The sequence below is a fragment of the Gossypium hirsutum genome, chromosome D10, assembly GCF_007990345.1.
Source record: "Gossypium hirsutum isolate 1008001.06 chromosome D10, Gossypium_hirsutum_v2.1, whole genome shotgun sequence".
NCBI classification, from domain to species: domain Eukaryota; kingdom Viridiplantae; phylum Streptophyta; class Magnoliopsida; order Malvales; family Malvaceae; genus Gossypium; species Gossypium hirsutum.
In genome coordinates, this window is record NC_053446.1 from 33,360,795 (window position 1) to 33,369,534 (window position 8,740).

The 8,740-nt window shown below is 33.9% G+C and overlaps 1 non-coding gene across 1 annotated transcript; it reads left to right on the plus strand.

Annotated features, from left to right (window-relative positions):
- Nucleotides 1-8,373: 8,373 nt before the first annotated feature.
- Nucleotides 8,374-8,480, plus strand: LOC121222721 (small nucleolar RNA R71). The gene has a single exon (XR_005920088.1). It is a non-coding gene; the product is annotated as a small nucleolar RNA R71 (small nucleolar RNA).
- Nucleotides 8,481-8,740: the final 260 nt, after the last annotated feature.

The following is an 8,740-nucleotide window of genomic DNA, read 5'->3' on the forward strand; positions in this document are numbered from 1 at the left end:
TTTTTGAATTACTAATTCATGTTTGATGTGCTTAATTCAGAGGAGGAATAGACCTTGTTTAAGAGTAGATCTACTATAATTAAGTGGAGTTGAATGCAATCCTAGAAATAGGACGACATTAACCTACCGGATAAGAGTCAAATATAATAGGGGAATCCATAGATCGATTTAATGCAATAATAGGGGTTTTAATTAGAAAGAAATTTCAATTAATCAACCTAGAGTCAGTTGTTCTTAGTATTGAAGAGAGATATTAGCATAGTTTAGGGATTTCTACGGATCAAGATATTAAGTGAATAAATTGTTTAATTCAGATTGATAATGACATATGTAGTCTAGGTGGATTCTTTCCTGGGTATTATTTCGCTTATTGGTTATTATTCAATTATTTTCATGATTTGTTCTTTGTCGAGTTCTTAGTTAATTGATTTAGTTAATTTTAGTTTAATTCAATCACTTCGATTTCTCGGTTAGATAATAGAAAGATAGCAATTACTTGTACTTTTATTCCTCATGGGAATGATATCTTTACTTATCGTAGCTATACTATTTATCGATAGGTGCACTTGCCTTTGTCATATTTTTAGTTAGTTTCATGGACATCAAGTTTTTGGCACTATTACCGAGGAATAAATATTAGGAAAACATTATTTCTATTAATTTTGCCACATACCTTCTTTCTTAGGAACAACCTGCACAGGACTCACTCAAGCACTATCAGAAATAGGATAAATAACTCTAGCATCTAGAAGTTTAATTACCTCAGCCTTGACAAGTTCCTTCATATTGGGATTTAGCCTTATTTGAGCTTGCACACGTGGCTTATACTCATCTTTCATTAAAAATTTAATAGGTGCAAAAAAAAGGGTTGATCCCTCTAATGTCCTAAATTTTCCAAGTTATAAATCTTTTGTATTCCTTTAACACTTGCAGTAACTCATCTTTCTCATTCAGCTTTAAATCCGAAGCAATAATCACCAAAAATATAGAATTTTTCCCAAGGAATTCATTTTCCAAATGGTTTGGTAATTGCTTTAGTTAATTTTTTGAGAGGTTCTTCAATAGAGGGCTTTAATTTCTGTTCTTTACTTACCTCAATGGCCTCATAATTTTTTTGTCTCAATGGAGACTCATTAGTATCTAGGTCAATTAGTCAATTTTTATCTCATTTATCACATCATTATCTCTATCAACCTCCTCTCATTGAACAAGATACAGTTCCAATGTGTCCTTATGAACAATTTCCTAGAAAGAATCTTGACCAGCATGATCAATAAAATTGATAAAATAATAGGAATCATCTTGCTCTCTAGAAAACCTCATGGCATCATAAATTTGAAAAATGACCTCATCATCACCTACCCTAAACACAAGTTTACCATTACCCACATCAATTATAGCACTAGCAATGGCTAAAAAGGGTTGACCTAAAATTAAAGGCACCTCAATATCCTCATCCATGTCAAGTATAACAAAATCAATAGGGAATATGAATTTATCTACTTTAACAAGTACATCTTCAATAATTCCCCTAGGATATTTATAAGATCTGTCAGCTAATTGAAAACTCATCTTAGTGGGTTTTGGTTTCCCAAGACCAAGTTGCTTGAACATTTTATAAGGCATCAAGTTAATACTATCACCCAAATCAGACAATACTTTTTCAATGTTTAAAGTACCAATAAAACAAGGAATAGTAAAACTTCCTGGGTCTTTCAGCTTGGTGGGTAATTGATAAAGGGTTGCGCGCGGACCAAGATCGACTCGTCAAGTCACAGGAAAGTCCTACGAGATCTATAAACAAATTGGCTACAGCGAAAATAGAAAACAGAGAACTAAACTTGTCAGATCAAGAAACCCAAATCGAATAGAATAAGAAATACTTGGGCGGCAAGAAATCTGGAAATTATGAATGAAGAACATTTCTTGATGCCTAAGAACGAAGCCGAATCAGATCTTGAAGTTTGGAAAGGCTGAAATGCAACAAGAACAATTAATCCCAAGTTAATCAATAAATCAGCACAAGCAGAAATTAATAAAGAAGAACGAACAGTAAGAAAATAAAGAAAGTCCTAAGAAGCCTTGAAATCGAGAAAGATTTCACAACTCCCTTCAAACGGCTCTAATCTCCCCTCCTATGAATAACAATGGCAAGAAGAAGGCTGAAGATGGCTCCCACAATCAAAAAGATTGTTAATACTACTTCTAAAGAAAATTCAAGAGTGAATTCTTGGAGAAAACTCAAAGAGAAATTTTCACTCAATGAAATCTGATTTCAATGTGTAATTCAATGTGTAATGTGTATAAGGGTGGCTGGCCAAGCCATACATATAGGCCTTCTAACTATTTTCCTAGTCCTAATAGGAAAATTAAAAAAAACCTAATTTTTTTTTTACTTTCAAGGGGAAATTCGGCCAAGGACTTTAAATGGGCCTCTTGGACTGAATTTTTACATAGAAATTTATTCATAAAGTTTAAAAATTAAAACTAAGTATTTAAAGAATTAAAACTTAACAAATTGGGCCACTTTGACAATTTGGCCTGATTTTCAACTAAGTCTAATTTAAATTTCTTGATTGGGCTTGGAACATCTTATTAGGTCGTTTCTTCAAGCAATTGGCCTTGTAATCCGTTCTCTCCCGAAATTGGTTCGTTGATGCTCGTAACTGAGATCCAATGCGCCTTAGCTGTAAGATTCAGTTTCTTGGACCAAGACTTCCAAGATTTGAAATCTTGATTTTCTTAATTCTTGAAATCGCTCAAAACAGCAAAATTGGACCAAGATTCGGTTTCTTGATTTTCTTGAAACAGGAAAGTGAATCTTGATTTTCTTTTTCCTTCGTGTACGCATCTAAGGCCTTGCTAATAAATTCTTGAACGATTTCATTTAGTTTTGAACTCATTTGCTTGGCCTTTGACCTCATTATTGGGCCTTGTGGTAATTTGAGCCCATCACGTCCTTGAGCTTGAATTGGGCCTTTGTGACTCTTATCATTCCCCCCTTCCTCAAAAAGATTCGTCCTCGAATTTGAAAAATCAAATGGACTCGGCTTTCCTCGATCGAACGGGACTAATGGTAATTGAGTCCACTGAAAAGAATAGCCATGAATTAGTAAATAGTAACGCAAACAAACTTGTAGTCCAATCATAAGCATAACAAAATAAGTATAACGCATGCGAATGGATAGATTCAGATAACCATGCAAATAAGCTAATTTACTCGCCAATGCCTCATTAAATATTCGAAACAAAGATGGACATGTTTTAAGGCATTCAATCATCTCAAATTGTTTCCACAAACCATGAATAAATCGCGAGTAATAAATCAAATGGTAAACGTAATCGTCACAAGTAGGTATTTGAAAAGGTTCACACGGTTCACAGATTTGCACAATCATACCATGCATTAATCGACGGACTATAGATTCACTCACACATACATCATAAAAATTATCAAAAACAATAATCTTTTTATCAACCATCAAAACAGATAGATCATCAATAAATAAAATAGGACAGTCAAGCACGTTTCGATCTAAGTGTTTTACAAAATTTAAATCATCAACTCGATCTTTGTCAATATCCGATGAGTACAAAGGTGTTTCAAAAGTTTCAAGCATCTTACCTTTATACGCAGAAGAATAAGGGTCGATTTTACCTTTACCATTTAATACAAACCTTCGCTCATCGGGGGTATAGTGTAGTCGAAGCTCCGTTGTTAAGTTAACCTTAATCAAATGGAACTCAAACTTCATGTATAACCACAGAAATTGTTTAAGGCACGAATATAAATTGAAAACAAATTTGGCAAATTTCGTTACCTTATTCAAAAACCAAGTATCAAAACAATAGAAAGTATTTGCACACAATAGATGATGCTTGATTTTCCAACAAAATATACCAAAACAGATTCTGGGTTTAAAAACTTGATTTTGATTAGTCATGCCGAAGTGTAACAAAGATTTCATTAAACCAATCAAGTTAAACCATGAGGATTTTCGCATACATACCAACATGCATTCAAAACTTTTTTTATTCACCAAAATAGATTTGCACAAATTCGCGGATTTTACAAAAGGCAAATCAAGAGAATAACAACTCACGCTTCCTTTCATAATGACTTTATCAACCACAATCGAAGAATAACACTTAATTGGATCAAAATGAGGGGATTTTTTAAGAACTAAGTCACTAAAAGTTTTATTAATAATTTTCAAATCTGCACGAGACTCGGTTGCTAAAATTTCCTTACCTTGCTTACCTTCGGGCTCATGTAGTGTGATTTCATCTTTGTCTATGTTGATCATATGAAAGTGTCTTTCATCGGAAAGGTATTGAAGTTGAAATTTATCTTTCGGTCTTTCGGGAACCTTTTCGACATCCTTCTTCATATGTGGCCAATGGAAGTGTTCTATCCCACGTAAAGGTGGTAAACCTTTAGGGGCCTCACTAAAAACACCCTCATAATCCTGCAAAAGACATTGAAATACACTAGGAAAATTTTCATTATTGTTAGATAGAGATAAATAGTTTTGCCTAAACCTCACAAGGATACAAGGCTGTTTATTGAGTAGGGCTCTCCACACATCTTTTTTTGTTGGAATTAAATTTTTTCCTCTAGTTTTACCACTTGCGAATTCACTCACCTTTGGGCCATTTAAATTTTGACTTTTTTCACTACTAGTCTCTTTTCTCTCTGTCTTTTTTATTTGTCCTTTCTCCTTCACCCCCTCACAAAATTTCATCATTTTTAATTGATCTTTATATACATCATTGGGATTCAAAGGAGAAAAAGTGAATTTTCGGCCTTTAAACACAAGAGAGTATCTATTGAGCTTGCCTTGGTGTGTAACATCACGATCAAATTGCCAAGGCCGTCCAAGGAGCAAGTGTGTCGCATGCATTGGGACCACACCACACCATACCTCATCCTCATAATTCCTGACCTTAAAAGTGATCAAGGTCTGTTTTGTAACTTTAACTTTCGAGCATTCATTAAGCCACTGAAGGTGATACGGCTTAGGGTGCTCGGTACAAGGTAACTTTAAAGAATCCACCAAATAACTGCTCACTACATTCGAACAACTCCCACTATCAATAATAAGTGAACATAAGTTACCTTTTATAAAACACCTAGAATGGAAAATATTGGTCCTTTGATTATCAACATCGTCTCTCATTTGGATGTTAAGGGTGCGGTGGACTACAAGGACCTCATTATGGTCATTATTCTCATCATCTTCTTAACCAATTCTAGACATCTTATTTTAAAACCTGCAAAACAAACACTCAACACTCGAAAAAAAATTAACAAACCTCACCGTTAATCACTCAAAAAGGAAAATCAAATTCTCAAAGAGGTAGAATTAAGTCTTGTGAGTTCTTTATTAGAGTCTATATCAATCAATTAGAAAGTATATGAACCGTAACTACCAAAGAATCTTAATTGCACTAGGAGTCCAAAAAGTGATGAGACACCAATTGATTTGTGTTGCATCGAGGAAGAATTGTGCACACTTTTAAATCCTACTAACACAAAAAAAAGAAGGTTTTAGATAGTGTAAAGGAAGAATAAAAGAAAAACAAATGAAATCCTACAGCTAAGAATCAATAAAAATTGTTGAAACCCGAAAACCCGAAAAACTGTGGAGTAACTTGACAACTTCGTTCGAGGTGTTCCTGATCTCCAAAAATCACAAAATTTAAATTGGAATGTCCTTAAATATTTTATATTTTATCTAGAAAGTTTCGGCACTAAACTCAACCCGATGAATATTTTTTAAATTTTTTTCTTGATTTCGTCTTTTTCAATTTTTTTGACTTTTTCTACTGATTTTTTCCGGGAAATATTTTTTAATATTCTATCACATTGTCAAAAATATGCATGTAAAATTTCAAACCAATTGGAAAACTTTTACCCACTCAAATGAATTTTTTTCCAAAACTTTTTCTGGGTAAAAACTGCTGTTTAATGTTTTTAAAAGGAGATCAGTTTAGAAATCACCCAAAACACCCAAAATCTGATACCAAATGATAGAGGGTTGCGCGCGGACCAAGATCGACTCGTCAAGTCACGGGAAAGTCCTACGAGATCTATAAACAAATTGGCTGCAACGAAAATAGAAAACAGAGAACTAAACTTGTCAGATCCAAAAACCCAAATCGAATAGAATAAGAAATACTTGGGTGGCAAGAAATCTGGAAATTATGAATGAAGAACATTTCTTGATGCCTAAAACCGAAGCCGAATCAGATCTTGAAGTTTGGAAAGGCTGAAACGCAACAAGAACAATTAATCCCAAGTTAATCAATAAATCAGCACAAGCAAAAATTAATAAAGAATAACGAACAGCAAGAAAATAAAGAAAGTCCTAAGAAGCCTTGAAATCGAGAAAGATTTCACAACTCCCTTCAAACGCCTCTAATCTCCCCTCCAATGAAGAACAATGGCAAGATCAAGGCTGAAGATGGCTCCCATAATAAAAAAGATTCTTAAAACTACTTCTAAAGAAAATTCAAGAGAGAATTTTTGGAGAAAACTCAAAGAGAATTTTTCACTCAATAAAATCTAATTTCAATGTGTAATTCAATGTGTAACGTGTATAAGGGTGGCTGGCCAAGCCATACATACAAGCCTTCTAACTATTTTCCTAGTCCTAATAGGAAAACTAAAAAAAACCTAATTTTTTTTTTACTTTCAAGGTGAAATTTGGCCAAGGACTTTAAATGGGCCTCTTGGATTGAATTTTTACATAGAAATTTATTCATAAAGTCTAAAAATTAAAACTAATTATTTAAAGAATTAAAACTTAACAAATTGGGCCATTTTGACAATTTGGCCTGATTTTCAACTAAGTCTAATTTAAATTTCTTGATTGGGCTTGGAACATCTTATTGGGCCGTTTCTTTAAGCATTTGGGCTTGTAATCCGTTCTCTCCCGAAATTGGTTCGTTGATGCTCGTAACTGAGATCCAATGTACCTTAGCTGCAAGATTCGGTTTCTTGGACCAAGATTTCCAAGATTTGAAATCTTGATTTTCTTGATTCTTGAAATCGCTCAAAACAGCAAAATTGGACCAAGATTCGATTTCTTGATTTTCTTGAAAACAAGAAAGTGAATCTTGATTTTATTTTTCCTTCATGTACGCATCTAAGGCCTTGCTAATAAATTCATGAATTGTTCCATTTAGTTTTGAACTCATTTGTCTGGCCTTTGACCTCGTTATTGGGCATTGTGGTAATTTGAGTCCATCACGTCCTTGAGCTTGAATTGGGCATTTGTGACTCGTATCAGTAATTTATTTTAGAGAATGGCTAAAAAGTCCTCACTGAGTTCCATAGTGGATAGCTCTTCAAACTTCCTTTTATTTATTAAAATCTCATTTAAAAATTTTGCATATGTAGGCATCTGCGAAAGAACTTCAACAAAAGGTAAGTTAATATGTAATTATTTAAAAATTTTAAGAAATTTACCAAATTGTTCATCCATGCAGTCTTTCTTCAACTTTGTTGGGTATGGTATCAGTGGTTTGTATTCTTTAAGTACCAGTGTTTGAATTTTTTTGGTTTTTTCCACCCCATCATCTTTCTAATTAGTTTTTTATTTCAGCTTCTTTTCGGGTTTAGACAACTCTTTTTAATTGACTTAACATGCTCTTTTCAGTTGGGTTCAGTATCACTAGTAAGCTACCATGCTGTCTTTCCGAAATCAGTTTAGCAAGCTGTCCAATCTGATTTTTGAGCTCATTAATTGATGCTTGCTGATTTTTCAAAGTTGTCTGAGTGTTTTGAAATTGAGTTTCTGACACCGAAATAAATTTGACTAATATCTCTTCAAGGTTCAATTTTTTTCTTGTTGATAAGGTTGCTGAAAACCCAGAGGGGTTTGTGACCTTTGATTTTCTTGACCACCCCATGAGAAATTTGGATGTTTCCTCCAACCTGCATTATATGTATTGCTATAAGGATTATTTTAAGATCTAGAATTATTACCCATAAAGTCGACTTGCTCATGCTCCATGTTAGACTTGAAGGGTGAATATTCTGAATTAAGCATCCTCGCTCCGTTCGCATTGCATTGCATCACCTGATTCACCTGTTTAGACAAATTTAAACCATCAATTTTCTTACCAAGAGCTTCAACCTGATTAGCTAGCATAAAGACTGCATCAATAACAAAAACTTCACCTGCCTTAACAGGTTTTACTCTCGTAACTTGCCACTAATAATTATTCAGTGTCATCTCCTTAATAAATTCTTAAGCTGCTTTAGGTGTTTTGCTATTTAAAGTTTCGCCAGTTGCTGCATCAATCATTTGTCTAGTCGACGGGGTCAAACCATTGTAAAAGGTTTGAACTTGGAGCCACAAAGGTAATCCATGGTGAGGACACCTTCTCAACAAATTCTTGAATCTCTCCCATGTATCATAAAGAGTCTCAATATCAATCTGAGCAAAGGAAGAGATGTCACTCCTCAACTTAGTTGTTTTAGCCGGTGAAAAATATTTTAACAAAAATTTTCCAGTCATCTGTGTCCAATTAATGATAGAACCTCATGGTAAAGAGTTTAACCACTATTTTGCTTTACTCTTCAATGAAAATGGGAACAACCATAAGCGTACGACATCATCAAGAATGCCATTGATCTTGAAAATGTCACAAATCTCCAGAAAGTTAGCCAAATGAGCATTCGGATCTTCATCTTGGAAACCATCAAACTAAACATATTGTTGCACTATTT